The following is a 19,205-nucleotide window of genomic DNA, read 5'->3' on the forward strand; positions in this document are numbered from 1 at the left end:
CCCAGTTGGCCCTGGGATTCTCTTATCTGATCCCGGAATAACACTTCTGATGGCTCCTTCCTTCCTTGGGTCTTCTTTACTCTGACCTTCTTCAGAGTGATTTTCACTCTTTGCCTCCTTACTTGGCACTTCCCAGAGGATTCGCTCCCATTGCCTCACACCACACAAGCCCCTTTCGGCAGAGCCAGGCTTTCTCACTCACACCTCTTCCAGGGTCGTGAACTTGACTGTGATATTACTTGTTACTGTGAACTACTTCCTTTGCTCTCCCAGGCCCCTCCCTTGCTAATTTAGTTTGACCCTCTCAACTTTCATGTCTTGTTTTGAGGATTATTCACTGGGTATGGAGTACATCAAAGTCACTTTTTACTCCAACAGTAAGCCATTCCATAATTCCATAATGATAACACACTACCTGTGTGTTATCATTCTTCATTTTAAGCTTTGGAGGTTTCTGCAGGCACCATAGTGTTGATTAGTGTTTTATGCCCATTCGTTTCTAAGTGAAAATTTTTCATGATCTAGAATTTGTGTCTAAGTATAGCAAGAAAAATCTCCTGTGATCATTTTGGCATTTATGTAGATGCTTAGAGCCTTTGTATTATATTTTAAGCAGGAGAGAGGTCACAATTCAGTGATACAACCACCTTTGCAGAATAAACAAACAATAAGTATTAAATAAGTGTTGGGCATTCTCAGCATCATCATTATCACTGACAAATCTGACTTCATAAGAGTTTCTAATTAATCCAATGAAAATATAGTCCATAAAGTCAAAGATACATGATAAGCCAAAAATATTTGCCACACAAATGACAGAGAATTTCTATAAATTAATAAAGCATTTACATGCCAATAAAATTTCAGTAATCTACTAGAAAAATGGCAAAGTTTTGAGCAGTTAGTTTCTGCCCTTATAAGCCAAATAAAATTACAGGCATATTAAAAGATATTTATGGTTTAAAATTTTTAAATTTTATGTATGAATTTTTTACCTATGAAATGGAAAATATTTTAAAAATTAATTATAATGAGCATTAACCAATTAGAACAAGCACTGGGGAAGAAAAATGTGCTCTCTTATGACAACAAAGGGAGTAAGAATTTAAAAACACATATTTGACCAAGCAAATCCACTTTAGCTCTTACATATCTTGGTGCATCTGTGCAAATATGTTCATTCTAGGATTATTTGTAATAGGAAATATACTGGTAAGGAGGATGAGGTTCCATAACCAAGACACCCAATAAATAGGCAGTGACACCAAAAACATAAATGTCTATTTCTCTCATTCAGGATTCAAGGTGAAAATTGAAGCTTTGGTCAGCAGGGCAGAGCTACCTTTTGTGGTCATTTGGGTACCCATTTCCTTCTAAAATATCACTCCACCTTGCCCTGGGACATCGTCATAATCTCCAGGGTGTAGGGTCTCCACCACACCCATCTCACAGCCGGCAGGAAAGTGAGAGGCAGTGGAGCAGGCCTGCACAAGGTCTTGAAGCCCAGTTTCAGAACTGACTCACAGCATTTCATTACAGGCCATTAGCAGGAACACAGCCCACTTCTGCAGTTATCTGCCAGAGGCGTTGGAAAATGTAATTGAATGGCGCACCCAGGCAAAAACAAAAATGGACTTTGGAGAACAACCACAGGTCTCTGCTTCAGAAAGAATCTGAATATCCATCAAAACAGGGATAATCAATTAATCTAGTTCTGTTCAGTGTAATACTAGATTTTAATAAAAGTCTAAGTTAAATCTCCCATTCTGCTAGATATACATACTAGACAGACCCCCTACATATTGTGAAGTAGAAAAGATACAAAAAATGTACTTTATTCATATTTGTGTGTTCAAAAAAAGGGATTTCTACCCACACGCGTACATACAGGCATACAGAGCACGTCTGTGAGAAAGAATGATTAACAGAGGTACAGCTCTGAGTTAAAGTAGGAGTTCGACGCTAAAGAAAACTTAGTTTTTCATCAGTTCTCTTTCCATATTGTGGCATTGGCACTAGATCTCCACACCATTACTAACACTGCAAATACAAGTATGAATACAAGTATGAACAACCCTGCCCTTGCTTACTCCTCAGCTGCAGTGACCTGTGGCCATGCATCTTCCCAGGCTCACCGACGCATTCTTCAAGCTCCTCTCTTGTCATGCCTTGAACTTGAAGCTTCTTCGGTGCTGTCTCTCATTTTCCTTTCTTGCTCATAACCGCAGCAGTCCCCCTTATCTGTGGTCTCGGTGTCCACAGTCAGCCACGGGCTGAAAATATGAATGGAGAATTCCAGAAATAAGCAATTCGTCTTTGATTCTCCACTCGGAGCAGGATGGTGAAATCTCCTCCATCCCTTTGTCCGATCCCATGGAATCTGAGAGGAAAAGAGAGAAACTATGTTAATTTATCCAGGGTATTGCTATAATTACACAGTTTACAATCAGTTGGTGTTAATCTCCTCCTGTACCTAATTTATATAAATGAAACTTTATCATGGATAGATATGTAGAGGAAAATGTTGTATATGTACATATATAGTAAATATGTACACATACAAACACAGACATCACATATGTGTGTTTCTCTAATCTCAGGTCCCCCATCCTCCAGGACAAAGGATGGGGAGCCCTGGCAAAAGGGTTTGTTGGCTGTAAATCAGCAAACTCTTCCCCAGATTTGCTGGTCCCAGGCAGAGTGTTGGGGTGGGGGGGCTTCCCTTAGGGACTCTGTGAAAGTTTAATGCCTCATGTTATCAGGTCAGGGAACCCATTTGGTCCTGAGGAGAGAGAATTCCCCTGGGGGCTTTCCTTGGGGGAAGGGCTGAGACCACCTGGGAGGTGACCAGGGTCTGGGCAGGACTTTGAAGTGCAAGATGCGGGGCTTCTGGGGCCTCCAAAACAGATGCTGGTTTCTTCATTCCCTTCTCACACACACATGGGCTAATTTTTAACTTCTTACCTAATATTTCCAACTGTTCACTGAGAAAGCCTGAAATTCACGACACTCCAGTGACAATGTATAGAACTAGTACCACGTCTCAACGTGTAAACAGCGTTCCCCAGTGAAACTAACAGGGCACCTTAGAGAAATGGCCAGCTGCAAGACTGGAACAGGGAAAATATAAGCCTGAAACATCTTGTAGTATTAGAAAGCAAGGAAGTGTTCAAAGGAAGGAAGTGTTTGACCTGGGGCAGGTCAAAAGGACACAGGTGGCAACTTAAAGGACTTCAGAATCAGCCAGTCTGTCACAATTTGAGCAGCAAAACCATGAATGATAGTCGCAAACTGTAACCATAGAATAAAGCAAATCTCTATCAGTCTATACTGACAGCAATGAATAATTTAAGAAATAGGTAAATAAGTAGAGGATGATTCTACAGCAGAAGTCTCATTAACGAATACAGAAAGAATAAGAATAGAACACTACCAGTTGATACACTGTGGGGGCAAATTCATCAATGGATGCTGAAATTAGAAGACAAATATGACAAGAAACAGGTCATTGTAATCTCAAAATCTCATAGTCACATGATATTCATTACAAGGAGAAAAATAGGATCCTCATAGTGGGACAGCCTGGTAAATATCACCATAATCCAGTGGCTAAAGGTGATTATCAGAAATGGGACATTAGTGACACCAGGTACTCCAGCTATGACTGAGAAGAGCATATCACTTTTGTCCTAATTTCACCAAAAATATGGAATTTCGATCTAATCAGGAGAAATTCAAATGGAAGGACATTCTACAAAATATAAGTGGCCAGCAGTCTTCCAGAGGCTTCTTAAGGTTACAAGAAACAATGAAAGACTGATGACCCGATACAGATCGGAGACAACCAAGGACATGAGTGGGACCGCTAATGTTAATAAGGCAAAATTCTAGATACTAACTAGTTGCTATATACCAACTAATGTTGTGCCAATGTTAATTTCCTGGTTGCAGTCAGTTTACTATGGTTAGATAAGATGTTAACTAGAGGAAGCTGGATGGAAGGTATGGGGTCGGGGAGGTGCTGACACTGGCATCCCATATGGGTACTGGTTCCAATCCCTGCTTACTCCACTTCTGTTCCAGTTCTCTAATGTGCCTGGGAAGGCAGCGTGATGGCCCAAGTCCTTGGACTCCTGCACCCACGTGGGAGACCTGGAAGAGGCTCCTGGCTGTTGGTTTCAGCTTGGCCCGGTCCTAGCTATTTGAAGAATGAACCAGTGGACGAAAGACCTCCTCTCCCCTCCCCTCCTCTCCCCTCTCCCCTCTCCCCTCTCCCTTATCCCCTCTTCTCTCTCCCCTCTCCTCTCCTCTCTTCTTCTCTCTTCTCTTATTCTGCTGCTGCCTCTGTGACAGCAGAATGTGCCTTTCAGATAAATAATTAAACCTTTTTTTTAAAAAAAGGGAAGGTATATGGGGACTATACTATTTTTTTAAAAGACAGATTAATTAATTTGTTAGAGTCGACCACCCGAAAAACGTCACCAAGAGACATCTCTTATGCAAACAGCAAGGGGAAGCTTTATTGATTATCCAGCATGCTGGGGCTGTCTGATCATCATGAACAGAGCAGCCCCGAATAACCAAAGGTTAGGGTTTATAAAGGCAAAAACCGCAAAACCGGGAAGGGAAAGAGAATGCACGGTTGTTAAGCGGTTGCTAAAATCTTACAATCAGCAATTATGATCTTAAGACATAGACAAATCACATCTTTATTATTAGCCCAGGTAACCCAGGTGTAACCTTTCTACTTTTAAGCTTGAGCAATCATGCTAGGGGGTTTTTGTGTGTTGCCAAGGGTGATGTAGTGCACTGCTATTGTCCGACTATTTGAGATCATAGTTTCGGACCAGAGTCTCACGGTGGGGGGGTTGCTTTCCCAGAATGCAGTCTCAAGTGCTCCAAAATGGAGTCCCTACTGTCAAGGTGCTACTTCACTCTGTTTTATTTTCACAGCTGCACCAGGAAGGTTTAAACCTGTAAGCTTAAGCTTAACTTTTTACACCTGCACATATACAATTTTAACTCTTCAAATTAATTTATTTATTTGAAAGGTAGAGTTACAAAGGGTAGAGGCAGAGAGAGAGAGAGAGATCTTCCATCCAATGGTTCACTCCTCAGATGGCCACAATGGCAACAGCTGAGCTGATCCGAAGCCAGAAGCCAGGAGCTTCTTCCAGGTCTCCCATGTGGGTGCAGGGGCCCAAGGACTTGGGCCATCTTCTACTGCTTGCCCAGGCCATAGCAGAGAGCTAGATCAAAAATGGAGCAGCCAGGCATGAACTGGCACCCATATGAGATGATGGCGCTGTTTTATCTACTACGCCACAGCCATAGCACCAGCCCCTGGGACAATACCATTTTGACACTTCTCTGTATGACTAAAATTATTTTAAAATAAAATGTTCATTAAAAAGTAATAAGTGCTACAATTTATCACTGGATTGGTCTTTTATAGATAAGGAAATCAGAGCCCACTGAATTGAAAATTATAGAAACATTCTCCCACACCTAATAGCTAATTTTAAAATCAATAGGTTTGTTTCTCATTTGGTTTTATCTGACTCTGGAGTTTTTCTTAATTATCAGAAAGGAGGAAAGTCTTTGTTGTTCATTTGGCAAAGGAAACAGCCCTTATCTTATCTCTGCCTAGACAGATCATTAAAATCAGGGAATGCGCCAGATGAGGCTCTAAAGAGAGTTGGGACTCCACTGGCTGCTTTGTCTCCCAGCAACCTTAAAAGTTGCAAGCTGTTTGATAGAAAACCAGTTACTAAGTTCCTATGACTCTGATGTATAGCTTTAGAGGTGTCCCACAAAAGTGTAAAATTGGGAAGTGAAGAGTCTCACACATTTTTTAAGATGCATGAACTTGACTTAATCTACTCACTACCTTCTTTAAGACACCAGTAAGTTTTGTCTGCATTAATTCAATACAGAATAACAGAATTAGGAAACGGAAAGGCTTCCAGGCATGGACTCAGAATCTTGGGTTCAAGTTCTGACCTCAGCACTGTTTTAAGATCAAATTCTATAACATACATGAAAATAAATTCTTCCATAAGGTTAAGGACACCTGTTTATTAAGTGGGCTGAACTCAGTGGGGTTCTGCACAGCTCTAATTTTCTCCTGTCACACTCTTCTAAATTTGTTGGTTAGAATTCTATTCAATGCGTCTGCCCAACATTTTGGGTGAATCTCACGGCTTTCGTTGCCGATCATAAAAGTCTCATTTACAGGGATCTAACACCAAACCTAAGTCTGACAGCTTTCTCAACACTCTTCCACTCATCCCCACAATCAGCCGACTCTGTGCACACCCACAGATGGCCCAGCTACAGCCGTACCCTGGGTTCAGAACCCGCTCTGTGGTCTGTTCTTTCCGTCGGCCTCCACCCTCCTCTTCCTCTCCGCCTTTAACACTGACTGCCCACTCCGGATCCATAAGGAATTTTCCAACGTAGAGTTCTAGGAGGCCTCAAGTACATCCTGGTCCAGACAGATCATGAGCATAACAGACCCTTCCCCACAATCTTAGGGCCACGTGACTGCAGGAAGAAGTCTGTGAGCCTGTGCAGCACCTTCCACATTGCGACAGGCATCATCTGGTGTGACACTCCAGTGACAATGTCCACCAGTGACAATGTCCACCAGTGACAATGTCCACCAGTGACAATGTCCACCTCCCACCAACGATGCCCCTGGTCTGCTCAGCCCTCAGTCATCTGCTGTGGGGAGCTGGAAATACTGACTGGGAGCCCTAAGCCCTTTACAGGACTCTGTCTGATGAAGGCACCTGCAGGCCACCTTGCTTTCTGTAACTGCTCAAGAAAATGAAAGATAGGGAAGCATTTCTGGAATTCTCTAGAATCCTGTAGTGAGCAGCTTTTCTGATGGTTAAGTGTACCTGGGCTTTATGGTCAGCCACACCTGGATTCATTCTCTCAGCCAATATTTATTGAGTGTCCCCACGTTTCAGGCTGTGTCAAAGGTTCTGTATATTTGAGACATACAAGTGAACAGAAGAGTAAAAATTTCCTGCCCTTTGGAGGGTGCACTGGGAGGCTGATAATCAAACAAAAAAGTGGCTTCATATACGATGAAAGTTCAGAAATCCCATGCACCCTGATGTGGTGCACGGAGAAGGACACAGCATCACTTCTGAGGTGTTTCTGCCCAATGTGCCTGAAGCAAACTCTGAAGAATATCAGATGAGCTCGCAGTGAACGCTGCTCTAGACAACGGCTCTGCACTTGTAATTTAAGATGTCACGAAAGTCAAGGACACGCTGAGACACTATTCCAAGTATATATTTTAGTACATACAAATTAAGAGCAAGGTATAATTCTGGATTAGATCCTACAGCAGAATTTTTAATTGTATGAAAGATGTTGTTAATACAATTTCCAAAATGTGAGTATGAGTTATATAGTATGAATTGATGCTAATTTATTGTATTTATCCACCTAACAAAATGCTAGTTGTTCTTGGAAAACACCCACAGGTTACACTGGGCAGGTGAGGAGGCTCATAAAATCCTGAGTTCTGTGTGAAGAGATGGGGGAAGCTTGGGACAGAGCATAGAAAGCAGCATTAGAACTGAGACTTAGAGATGAGCAGCAGAGCCCAGCGACATGTGTGAGGAAAGTCATCCCAGGCAGCACAGCATGCACAGGACAATCCACCCAGGCCTCCATTCTTTATTTATTTTTAAGATGTATTTATTTATTGAAAGGTGGAGTTACAGAGACGGAGAGAGAGTCAGAGGCAGAGAGAGAGAAAGAGAAGTCTTCCATCTGCTGGTTTACTCCCCAAATGGCCACAGTGGCCAAGACTGAGCCTGACCGAAGCCAGGAGCCAGGAGCTTCTTCCAGGTCTCCCACATGGATTCAGGTGACCAAGCACTTGGGCCATCCTCCGCTGCTTTCCCAGGTGCACTAGCAGGGAGATGGATGGGAAGTGGAGCAGCCGGGACTTGAACTGGTATCCATATGGGATGCTGGTGATGGAAGCAGCCGCTTAGCCCACTGTGCCACAGCACCAGCCCCCAGGGTTCCATTCTTAGCTCCCTGTGGGACACAGGTTTGGCACATTTCTCAGGTGCAGTCTTAGACATGCCACAGAATCCTCCTCCGTGCAGTTCTTTTGAGTGTGCAATGGATGGCTCCAGGAGCAGCGTCCTCCACCTCAGCAAGCTTTCGTTGAGTACTGCGTGAGTCTGCTAGAGCTGCCATGACAAAGCACCACAGCCTGGGTGGCATACACAACAGATTTAAATTCTAGCCCTCTGGAAGCTGCAAGTCCAAGACCACAGTACTGGTTTCTACTCTGAAGCCTCTGTCCTTGCCCTGCACAGGGCACCTTCTCACTGTGCGCTCACATGGTCTTCCCGCTCTGTCTTCTCCAGTGTCCACGTTTTCTCTACTGTAAGGACACCAGCTGGTCTCATTTACACTTAAACACTCCTCTGAAGACCTTCCCTCCAAATAGAGTCACAATGCGAGGTGCTGGAGGTTCGGACTTCAACATAAGAATTCTGGGAGGATACACTCCAGCCGGTATGAAGTCCCTTCCAGCTGCAAGGCACCATGGGAACTTAATATACAAAGCCCACACAGCACGGAAGCGTAAATACCTTTGTTGTATTGGCTCCCACCAAGTCAGTAGACTCCGAAGCTAGACTGTTTGGTTCATACTCTAAACTACTCATATGGCCTTGAAAAAGTTTTGCCACCATGTACACAACCATCAGTTTTTGTTGCTCCCCCTCTTCAGGGAGGAACAACACAGGACCCTGCACTGTTCTTTCGTCTGCTCGGCTCTTCCCGGGTTAGCTGCTGGTCCTTCCCGGGTTGGCTGCTGGCCCCTCCACCTCCGTGGAGGGACGTCACCCCCCGCCACTTTCCCCACTTCCACGGAGGAGCGGCATACCACCGGCCGGCTCTCTCGGGGGCTGCTCAGATGTTATCCGGATGTTCCTTCAGATGTTCCTGGTGCATGTTGTCTCTCTCCTCCTTTATAGTCCTCTTCCACCAATCCCAACTCTGCTGCCCACACGCCGAGCACGCTGCTCTCCTCCAATCAGGAGCAGGATCAGCTCCTGCAGCTTATCAAACTGATGAGGCATCTGCGTAGAGGTTGTTTGGTCTCTCTCAGCGCCATATTGTGGGAGAGCAGATGCATAGAATAAGTCTTAATTCCAGTAACTTAGTCTAGTCTCAGTTGCTCCCCACAAGTTTTCAATTTCTTCTTTTTCATTGGCCTTCCTAGGGCCCACCACTCTCCTTTGTTCTAGAGAAGACAAAACCAATGTGGTCTCTAGGGCTGTATCCCACCTTCGCACTATCACATAGCAACAACAGCATTGTCACAAAGCAGGGAGGGGACCGGCCAGGACTTGGGCCTTGGTGGCCACAGCATCAGCACAGCATGACTCTCACTTGAGTGCTGGAAGACTCAGCACCTGCCCGTTTCCTACCTCTGCCCCTGGGCTGACAGGGCTTCTTTCTGATGAGACTCCAGGGTTGAGCAGTGTGTTCTGAAACCTGCCAAATATTCTCTCTCAATCCCTGAACACATTTCTTCTTACTCCCTGAAAAGGATTACTCTCAACCAAAACACGGCGAGCAAGAAGGCCTTGGTGGAAGATTGTTGGGAAGAAAAAGGAGAGAGGTTCACAGGCCATCCTAGTCTAGTTCTGCTCGAAGTCACATCCTCCATACATGCCACTCCCTCTGCCCTTCCCTGCATGACTCCCTCATAGCAGCCAGTGTCTCACTGCTCCGACCTCCACTAAGGGTCACAAGTCTACAAACCCCACTCAGCACTCAGTAGAACAAAACCATTTTTGTTCCACTGGGATGTGTCCTTGAGTAACCATTTTTCCACACCAAGTGGCTTCTCAAAGTATTTCTTTTGAGAACAGAGAGTTCTCTTTCCCAAGAAGAACCCTTGGGCCAGCTCTGAAAGTGACGAGATTGCCCTGTGTTGTGACAGGGACATCTCATGCAGGAGAGAAGATGAAAGCGGTGGTCCATGACCTCATGCTAACCATAGAGGTGTGGCCGGGACTGCAAGAAATTGGAGTTGGAGGCGGCCCTTGAGTGCCAGGCACTTCGCCAGGAACGTCAGGTGCTTCTCATGCTGCCAGGGCAGTGCTGTTACCCACATCCTGTAGATGGGGAATCTGCAGCACAGAGAAGTTAAGAAACTTCCCTACACTCACACTGCTGGAGACCAGCAGAGTTGGAAGGGCAGCTTGGCCAGTCTGACCTCGAAGCCTTGAACTCAACCCTGGGTCTCATTCTCCAGCATGAAAGGTTCTTCTGACCTTGCGCATAAAATGATCCTTGAAACTTTCCTCACCCATTCAATGTCTCATCTGTGGGCCCTGCGGATGTCATTTAGCAACTTTCTGTCACATTTTCTTTATCTATATAATGGGGTATATTTGCCCTGCTGCACTCACAGGGTGTTTCATATAGTATAGTATATGTATAATAAATAAATAAATAAAATGTGTGTGTGTGTGGACTGTAACCAGAAAAAGATATGGTCATTCTCAATGTGTGCCATTGGACAAGACTTAACGACTTTGGATAGACAATATAAATGAGGACTGTTTTCAGGACAAGACAGAAAAATCCCATAACATCTAAGACTTTCTAAAGGGAAGATGATGGTGACTGAGGAAACTGGTGGTCTCGAATTTCTCTAGTGGACAGAAAAAGGCAAGCGGCAGCCAAGACCTCTCCTGTACTGTATTCACCCTCATCAGACAACCATGAACTTGGAAGGTGCAGAGATTTCTTTGGGGGAAATACAGCACAGCCTCAGGGTGCAGAGAACGGAGCTCACCAGTGTGTCCCTCTCAGTGTCTCTGTAATGATGCTGCCTCCTGTCTACTGCACACACACCCTGCCCCAGCATGACCCTCTCTGTGCACATGTCTCTCACCAAGGCTAAGCTCCGCCTTGTAGACAGTCTGCAGTGTGGCACTGCCGATGCCCACTGAGTTCACACTCTTCCTGCCGGCTGCCACCCTGATCTGAAACATCCCAGCCCGTGCCCCCATGCACACTCCCTCAGTGCTGCTAGTTCCCTCTCCAGTCAACACACGGAGTTCTAGTACAGCCAGGATTTCCGAGAATCTTACCAGACAGCTATGTTTGCGGCTCTGTTGTACGCATTGTGGAGATCCCAGAATGCTCTCCTAGTATGCTCATTCCTGCTCCCGTATCTACAGCTCCAATTTGGCTGCATCTCTTCCTGTTCATTCAGTCACCAAGTGAATAGTTTGGAGTCTGAAGTCAAACTGCTGCTCAGTCTCATCCCAGCTCTGCCAAACTTGCCGGGTGAATTTGCCACCATCTCCTTGTACATAAAACAGATAGTAACAGTTCCCACCTCTTGTGGTTGGTGTGCAGGCCAAAAGACATCCCATGCAAAGACCGTAAGATGGGATCTGACGAACAGGAAGAGTCTTATAATGATTTGCTAGCACAATTAATATCATTACTGTGTGCCAGGCACTGGGCTGCATGTTGGAAGTAGCCTCAGTCTACAGAGGAGTGCAGCAGCAGTGACATGGCTCCATGCCATGCCCTGTGGTCACACAGGACAGAGTGCCCAGAGCTGGCAGAAGAGAGGGCTGGGCCGGACTCCAGAGGGAAGTCAAGGAGAACTAGGCATTTTGCATTACATTTAAGTAGGCCTGGATCCTTCCTCCCTTCAGGCAAAACCAAGGCACTGAAGGTTTCTGTGTCTTTGAAAGCCTGGGGGCTGCTCTTAGCATGTCTGTGTGCTTGGGGAGGAGAAAGCTTTCTGAATGGGCAATGCCACTGAGAAAGCTCCTGTGTTCCACCATAAGAAGTCTGGATGTAATCCAGAAACAAGACGCAGGGAGGAGGGCAGGCATCGAAGCACTCACAGAGTTGAACTCCACATTTTACAGCCTGTGCATCCTTCAGTATAATAATGACTTTTGACTATTCCAGTCCGCATTGATAGCTCCCATTTCTGACATATTAGAGTAGGCAGCGATCAGAACACTCTACCTATCACTTGATAATATAAACATAGGCTCTCATATCACCCTTGGGTAGTTTTAAACATTGCCACTTGTCTCCAGAATTACATATTAAACTTCCTAAAATTAGACTGTTAAAAGTCTCTTGTATACCTGCAATGTACTGAATTGTCAGAGCCGGAAGCAAACTTAGCAGCCTCGGAGTTCATCCTTTCTGTTTCCTGATGAAACTCGAGCCAAGGAGCTTCAGGAACCAGCCCAAGAACCCATGGCCACATGGGTGGCAGAGCATGCAACTGATGCCACTCCATACCTAGTTCAGTTTTTTGTGTTTTTTTTGTTTTGTTTTGTTTTTACCAATTTTATTCATTATCAGTTGGTTTTTGGCAGGTGGCTCTGACAGAGCCAGGTAGACATAGTAGAATATTTTTGACTTCGATGTCACCATCCAAACTAAAGCAAATCCGAATCTGGAATGTAGTGTGCTTGCCACAAAAGAAAACAGGCTGTGGGTGAATGAAAATGTTGGTGAGAAAGTTCGTCGTCATCACAGTCACCACATTTCTGTCTACTCGTTGCCCATTGAGCCTCAGGTATGATGCAGAGAAGAGTACGCATCGTGCTCTGACAAACAAAACCACAGCATCAGCCAAAGTGGGGGAGCAGAAGAAGTGAATCTGTGTGGCTGGAGTGCAGAGGCAGCTGGATTTCAGGGGCAATGAGGCCACAGCATGACAGTTATCTCACTTCCTTGCCTCTTAAATGGCATCAGTTGGCTTAATAATGCCTTTTCAGGAAGAAAAAGGAAAATCATGAGCATCTCACTTAAAGACATAATTCTATTTTAGAAATGTTGGTGTGCAAAAGGAAAAGATGTTCCTTCCAAAATCAAAGATGTGGCTCACGTATGAGCATCAGGGATGAGACATTTGCTTGTCTTAGGTGCTCGATGGCCTCACTCCAACACAGAAATAAAAGCCAGGGCATTACTGGTGGTGGGTCTTAAATAGTCAAAGAAATGTCTCCATAGAGGCAGCTGATTCTATGGCGAAAATTCAACAGGCATGAAACCGAGCCCACATGGTGGCTGTGCCCTGATTTATGCCCTGCGTGGGCAGACTCGTTTGTGCCAGAACCACCCCTTTCCCACAGAGTGTGGATGCTAGATCCCGGCTGAAATGATTAAGTGCATGCTGGTTAATTAACTTCATGTGCTGCTGCAGAACACACTGGTAAATCAATGCACCTGCCATCCCCGTCACCTTCAGGCTGCATTCTCAGTGTTCCACTGCTCTCGTGATGTCGATTTGTGCATTCCCTAATTCATCGCCATTAAAAGCATTGTTCAACATGGCAACGGCATGGATTATTGCTAAAATTCCAGCTGGCAGCAGGAATATAAAATACACAAAGCAGAGGAATTTCACCAAAAGGAGGTCAAGGGTAGTATCGCTTTGTAAGGAAGTCCATTGGATTTCAGGGGCTTTGGAGTTAGAGACCTATATGTGGATCTTCATTCTGCACCTTGCCAGCCAGTGAACTCTGGGTAAACTGCCAGTGTCTGTTTTCTCATCTGTAAAATTGTACACTAACCTGAAAAGGACTCTCTACACTTCCTACTGGGCACTGCTCACGCTCACTCACTTTCCCCGTCTCTGAAGCAGACATTCCATATCTTCCTTCTCCTCCAAAGTGTAATGGCTCCTCCCTCCACCTCTCCTCTCACTGAAGAGACAGATTCGTTTCTGTTTTCACTAATGGAAAGAAAATGGAACAACCAAAAGAGAAGGTCTATGTCCAACCAGGACCAACTCTGTTGTCTTCTCTGCATCTCTCTCTCCCTGTGAATAAACTATCCTATTACAAACTGAAGTCAACCCATTTCCTTGTGCACCTACCTCTTCTCCTGTACTCCAAGACACCACTCCAGCATCCCCCCTCTCTCTTATACATCATCAGATTAAGAATATACTGAGGGGCTGGCACTGTGGTACACTAGGTTAATCCTCCCCCTGTGGCACCAGCATCCCATATGGGTGCCAGTTCTAGTCCCAGTTGCTCCTCTTCCAGTCCAGCTCTCTGCTGTGGCCTGGGAGGGCAGTGGAGGATGGCCCAAGTACTTGGGCCCCTGCACCCACATGGGAGACCAGGAGGAGGCACCTGGCTCCTGGCTTTGGATGGGCGCAGCTCCGGACATTGCAGCCACTTGGGGAGTGAACCAATGGAAGGAAGACCTTTCTCTCTGACTCTCTCTCACACACTGTCTGTAACTCTACTTGTTAAATAAATAAAATCTTTAAAAAAAATAATACACTGAAATAATCTCCCATGTTTAAACAAAACATTAAAAAAAAAAAAAAAAAAAAAAAAAAAAAAAAAAAAAAACCTCCCTGGATGCTACTACCTCTTCATGAATGAATCCCCTTTGGAGCTGTCCAGCTCCAACTTTCCCAGCTCATGACCTCCACTCACTCCACACACTTCCCCCTAGCCATTCTTTCTTAAAAACCTCCTCAACTAGGTTTTCACACCCACCACTTCACATGAAGGTTCCCCAAAGACATTCCCTTTTCCAAATGCAATGGCCAATGCCTAAAGATCACATTACTTGGCAATATTATGTAATTATGTGAAACATTTTATTCCTTTAGCCTCTTTGGGACTTCTCCTTCCTCACCATCTTCCCCTTCTTGACTGCCATCGCTTGTCCTCAACTCATCTCCATGTCCTCGAGATAGTGGAGCACCACAGGCTCTGTCCTCAGATGACTTCTCTCCCATGTCTGCACTCAGTGCCCACAGAGTGACATCATCCAGTCTCATGGCTGAAAATGCCATCTATATGCTAATGACTTCCAAGTCATTACTCCAGCCTGGACATCTCCCCTGAACCCCAGAATCATATACCCACCTACCTACTGGGTAGCTCCACTTGAATTCCAAATAAGTCTTTCAAACTTAACTCATCTGCAACTCAACTCTTGGTCCCCACCCAACTGCCCATGCCAACTTGCTTCATACCAGGAGTTCATCCTTTCAGTAAATGGTACCTCTACTCACCCAAATGCTCTGGCCAAATATTTTCAAATCATTTCAATTCCACATCTAATTCTTCAACAAACCCAATCAGTTCTACTTCCAAAACATATGCCAAATGAAACCACATCTTACCATAACTCTTCTAGGAGGAGCCAGAATTATTTCTCATCAGGATTGTTGGAGGAGTCTTCCAAATGGTCTTGTCCTCCTATTATCTGTAACCCACATGGTGTCTAAAGTGATCTTTTAAAATAGAAACTAGACGGGGCCACCAGCATTGCCAGCATCCCATATGGGTGCCGGTTCAAGTCCTGGCTGCTCCACTTCTGATCCAGCTCTCTGCTGTGGCCTGGGAAAGCAGCAGAAGATGGTCCAAGTCCTTGGACCCCTGCACCCACATGGGAGACCTGGAAGAGGCTCCTGGCTCCTGACTTTGATTCAGCATAGCTCCGGCCTTTGTGGCCATCTGAGGAGTGAACCAGCGGATAGAAGGACCTATCTCTGCCTCTGCCTATCTGTAACTCTGCCTTTCAAATAAATAAATAAATATTTTTTAAAAAATAGAATCCAGACCCTGTTGCTTCCTTGCCTCAAACCACCACCCCTAGGATTAATTTCAAAACTTGTTCTTTGACCTACAAGACATTCCATGAAGCTTCCCATAGCATCTGTGCTCTATCCCTCTCTCCCTCCTCATTCTTCTCCAGACATGCCAATACCTGGAGTTTCTCAGACTCACCAGCCTTGCTCTCTGGCTGGGGCGTCCACTTCTGGTTTCCCCACTACTCATCACATACTTCTCCAACGGAGCTCACATACTCACCACATCCTCTGTGACCCCCTCAAATATCACCCTTCAGAGAAGTCTTCCAGGTCACCTTCTAAGGCCTGCCTCTGCTTTTATTCCCCCTTGCATCCTCATACCTATCCAAATGTGTGGTATATACCTCTTTGATAATATTATTTTCTGTCTCTACTCATTAAGCCTTCAATACTGCAGTATCACACAAAATCAAGGACTGTGCCCAGCTCATAGTATTTCCCCAATAACTATTTAATGAACCTAAAAAGGTTACTAGGATGATTACACAAAACAGAGTATATCGTTTCTGGCACATGGTGAGGTACTCAAGAATGTCTGTTCCTTTAACCACTGTTACAGTAAATAAAATGGAACTGGGCTGCAGCAGTGGTGCATGGAAGCCAATCATTGTGTGACAGCTGTGCTTATCAGGGTTTGTTTCTCCTTCTGCATTTCTTATGTTCCCATCTGGCCTCTGCTCTTCTAGGGATAACTGGAGACAGCACATTTTTTTTCAGGTCCTTTCTAGGACTTTAACTTGCAGGCATTTTTTTTTTTTTTAATTGTCCACTGGAATAAGAAATGGCCCATTGACTTCCAAACAAACTCTCCATCCAGCTCTAGAGGCAGGCAGGTGGGCAGGCTCTGCCAATGACCTGATACCATTTCCTGCCATACACCACTGGGCATCATACCTACACATCATGTGCATGCCCCCAGGGAGCACAGAGCAGCAACAAGATCTGCCTTCCACTCCACATCCATGCCTACTTTCACTGACCACAGGAAGTAGTAGTTTCTTTCCCCTAGAGGTTCTTCATCCCCTTCTCCCCCTCCATCCCCTGAAGACACGCTGGCAAGGAGTCATGCATGAGATTCAGACCCTGGTTGACTCAGATAAGCTGTGTGACCTTAGGCAAGTTAATTAACCTTCCTCAGTAACATTCCTTGAATGACTGGGAGGATTAAGAGGGATCACCTAATGATGTGCGGATCCTAGATTCCCAATCCCAACTTCCTGCTCCCACTCACCTTCCCTCACCACATCATCCTCCATCCATTCAGATCCCATAGAATCTTCGGAGGGCTCCCCCACACATTTCCCTCTATGACCTTCACAACAGTGCCCGGCTATAATCAGGGTAAGTGTTATTCCATTTCAGACACAACCAGCCAATGTATTGAACAATCTAAACTCCGCGGGCAGCAAATGGACCATGAGTTTATTTTTCCCATGTGATGGCGCTGGCTTTGATAAACCTCTCTCTCCCTGAGTTACACATCCCCTGACAAAATCCTAACAGGTTCCTGAACTTCCTGGTGACTTTTACATATTCAGTATATTAAAAATCTGGCTACAATAAAACGCCAGCCCCGCCTCCTCTCTGAGCCTCCCTTCCCCCAGCACCACTGGCTGTGGCCGGCTCTGTTCTACTCCTCGTTGCTTCCAGGTCTCCACCTCAATGGACTCAGTCTCAGTGGCCAATGATAGACTGTTTCAAAGCCCCCTTTCATGGGGCTATGCTGTGCTCTGGGGACTCATGACACAGCTCCCCTAGAACAGTCAGGCTGTTGTAGGATCTGCTACAGTGACGATGATTCCAAGATCACTCAAGGATGCACCCCTCCTCCTCTTTTTTATTAGAAGCCCTGGCTCTTCTGGAAGGTTTGAAACAGAAGGCAGAGAGAGATAAGAGCCTTAGTTGCTGCTTCTTCTGGCTGACGGTGCCCCACTGTTGGCCCTGGCTGGGCCTTTCCAGGGGGTCCTGCAGGGCCTCGCCACTCTTTGAGCCCCTGAAATGCAGAGGTGGTGTTACACAACCACCCAGCTCCAAGTGGGCACAGAATGACAATAATACCCTATGCGCATATAGGTGGGGAGAAGAGCATTGCATCAGTCTTCCGCTGCCATGTCCACACCACAGACGTGCAACGTGCAACGTAGTGGCTTAGCTGGTGAATGGACGAGCTGACAATTTGAGCAGGACGCAGCTGGACTGTTCTGGTCTCCTCTACACTCCTTTATGCCTGCAGGGCAGCAGGGTAGCTCGGGGTCTGGGGTCTCCCTGGAGCCATGAGGGTTTTCCTGGATGCTGTGTCTCTCCTGATCCCTCAGATACCTTAGGTTTGTTCACAAGAAAGCTTGGCAGGTTTCTAAATTGCTGTCAGAAATCTCTCAGGCATCTTGAGGCCTGTGCTTGATACTGACCTGAAACTCTTTATGCTTCCTTCTATTGGTCAAATTCCTCAATCCAACATGATTCAGGAAGTGAGAAAAACAGGCTTCACTTTTGATGGGAGCAGCTGCAAAATCACATTGCAAAGCAGCATGGATAACGGGAAGGGGAAAAAACTGTGACTTTTCTATGTCCTGCCCCAGGCACTAATGATCACCTTACCTTCCTGGTCTTCTCAGGCAGAAGTAAGGCATTAGGTGGAGGCGGCTGGGCAAAGTGAGAACACATCAGCCCACCTTGTATACTGTGTAGGCAATCTCCCCACACTTCATGGAGGCCTTGATCAGAACAGAATACGGAACACCTCTCTGTCTACAGCTGTGAGCCACAGGCATTCATTTTAGGCAATGGGAATTCCAACACCAAAGAGGCACTGAAAAGGTGAAGCTGTTCACTGCAGGCTGTGCAGCGAGTACATGCAGCATCTGTTTTATGGGGGCAGAGGGAAAACTGTGCCACAAGGCTTAGGGACAACAAAGCACAGTAAATATGGGGGACTTTTGAAGGCCACTGTGTCTGGACAGCAGGGCAGGGGGGAGAGTGGTGCAAGCTATCATGGGGTCATCAGAGTCTCCAGGTTCTACCAGTCTCTGGAGCCCACACCAAGGAACTTTCCTTGAAGCCTAAGTACAAAGGAAACTTCTTGAAGGATTATAAACAAGAGGCTCACAGGCTCACACCTGTGTCTCCAAAGGGTCCCCCTGGCTCCCCGTGAAGACTAGAGTTGAGTCGTAGGCCGGAGGCAAACCCAGACCTTCCAGAAGCTATTGCTTTTCCAGACCTGTTCTGGTGCCTCTTCATGAGTCCCAGAGGCAAAGGAGAAGAGGTCTAGTTTCCCACGAACAAAAACAAAGGATGATCTTGCAGGAAACACAGGGAAAATCAAGCAGAAAACTCAACACAGGGTCTCACACTTGCACACATATACACACACACAGTGGGGGAGTGGGGCAGGGAAGAGGGAGGTTGCTAGACCTAAAAACACTAGAGAGTCTATGGTTTGTGTTCTGTAGATAGTTTAGCTGGATTGACTTTAAGTCATACAGTGGCCTCCTTTGCTCTGCTGTGTGCAAAGACAAGTGGCTGCTAAATGGTTATCAGA

General features: G+C 45.7%; 1 protein-coding gene and 1 long non-coding RNA gene across 27 annotated transcripts in view; one reads left to right on the plus strand and one right to left on the minus strand.

The window, feature by feature from the left end:
* Positions 1 to 19,205, minus strand: part of LOC103350379 (uncharacterized) — a 547,263-nt gene that overhangs the window by 421,756 nt on the left and 106,302 nt on the right. For 19 of the 24 annotated variants that reach the window (XR_011388260.1, XR_011388264.1, XR_007924489.2 and 16 more), the window contains one exon: positions 2,091 to 2,273. This is a non-coding gene — a long non-coding RNA (uncharacterized lncRNA). Of the gene's footprint in view, positions 1 to 2,090; positions 2,381 to 19,205 lie in introns of all 24 variants that reach the window. The other 5 variants (XR_011388263.1, XR_011388261.1, XR_011388273.1 and 2 more) reach the window with 2 other exon arrangements.
* STAC (SH3 and cysteine rich domain) overlaps positions 1 to 19,205 on the plus strand; it is a 146,230-nt gene that overhangs the window by 47,071 nt on the left and 79,954 nt on the right. The gene's annotated exons all lie outside the window — the stretch shown is intronic.

Source organism: Oryctolagus cuniculus, chromosome 4, assembly GCF_964237555.1.
Source record: "Oryctolagus cuniculus chromosome 4, mOryCun1.1, whole genome shotgun sequence".
Classification (NCBI taxonomy): Eukaryota; Metazoa; Chordata; class Mammalia; order Lagomorpha; family Leporidae; genus Oryctolagus; species Oryctolagus cuniculus.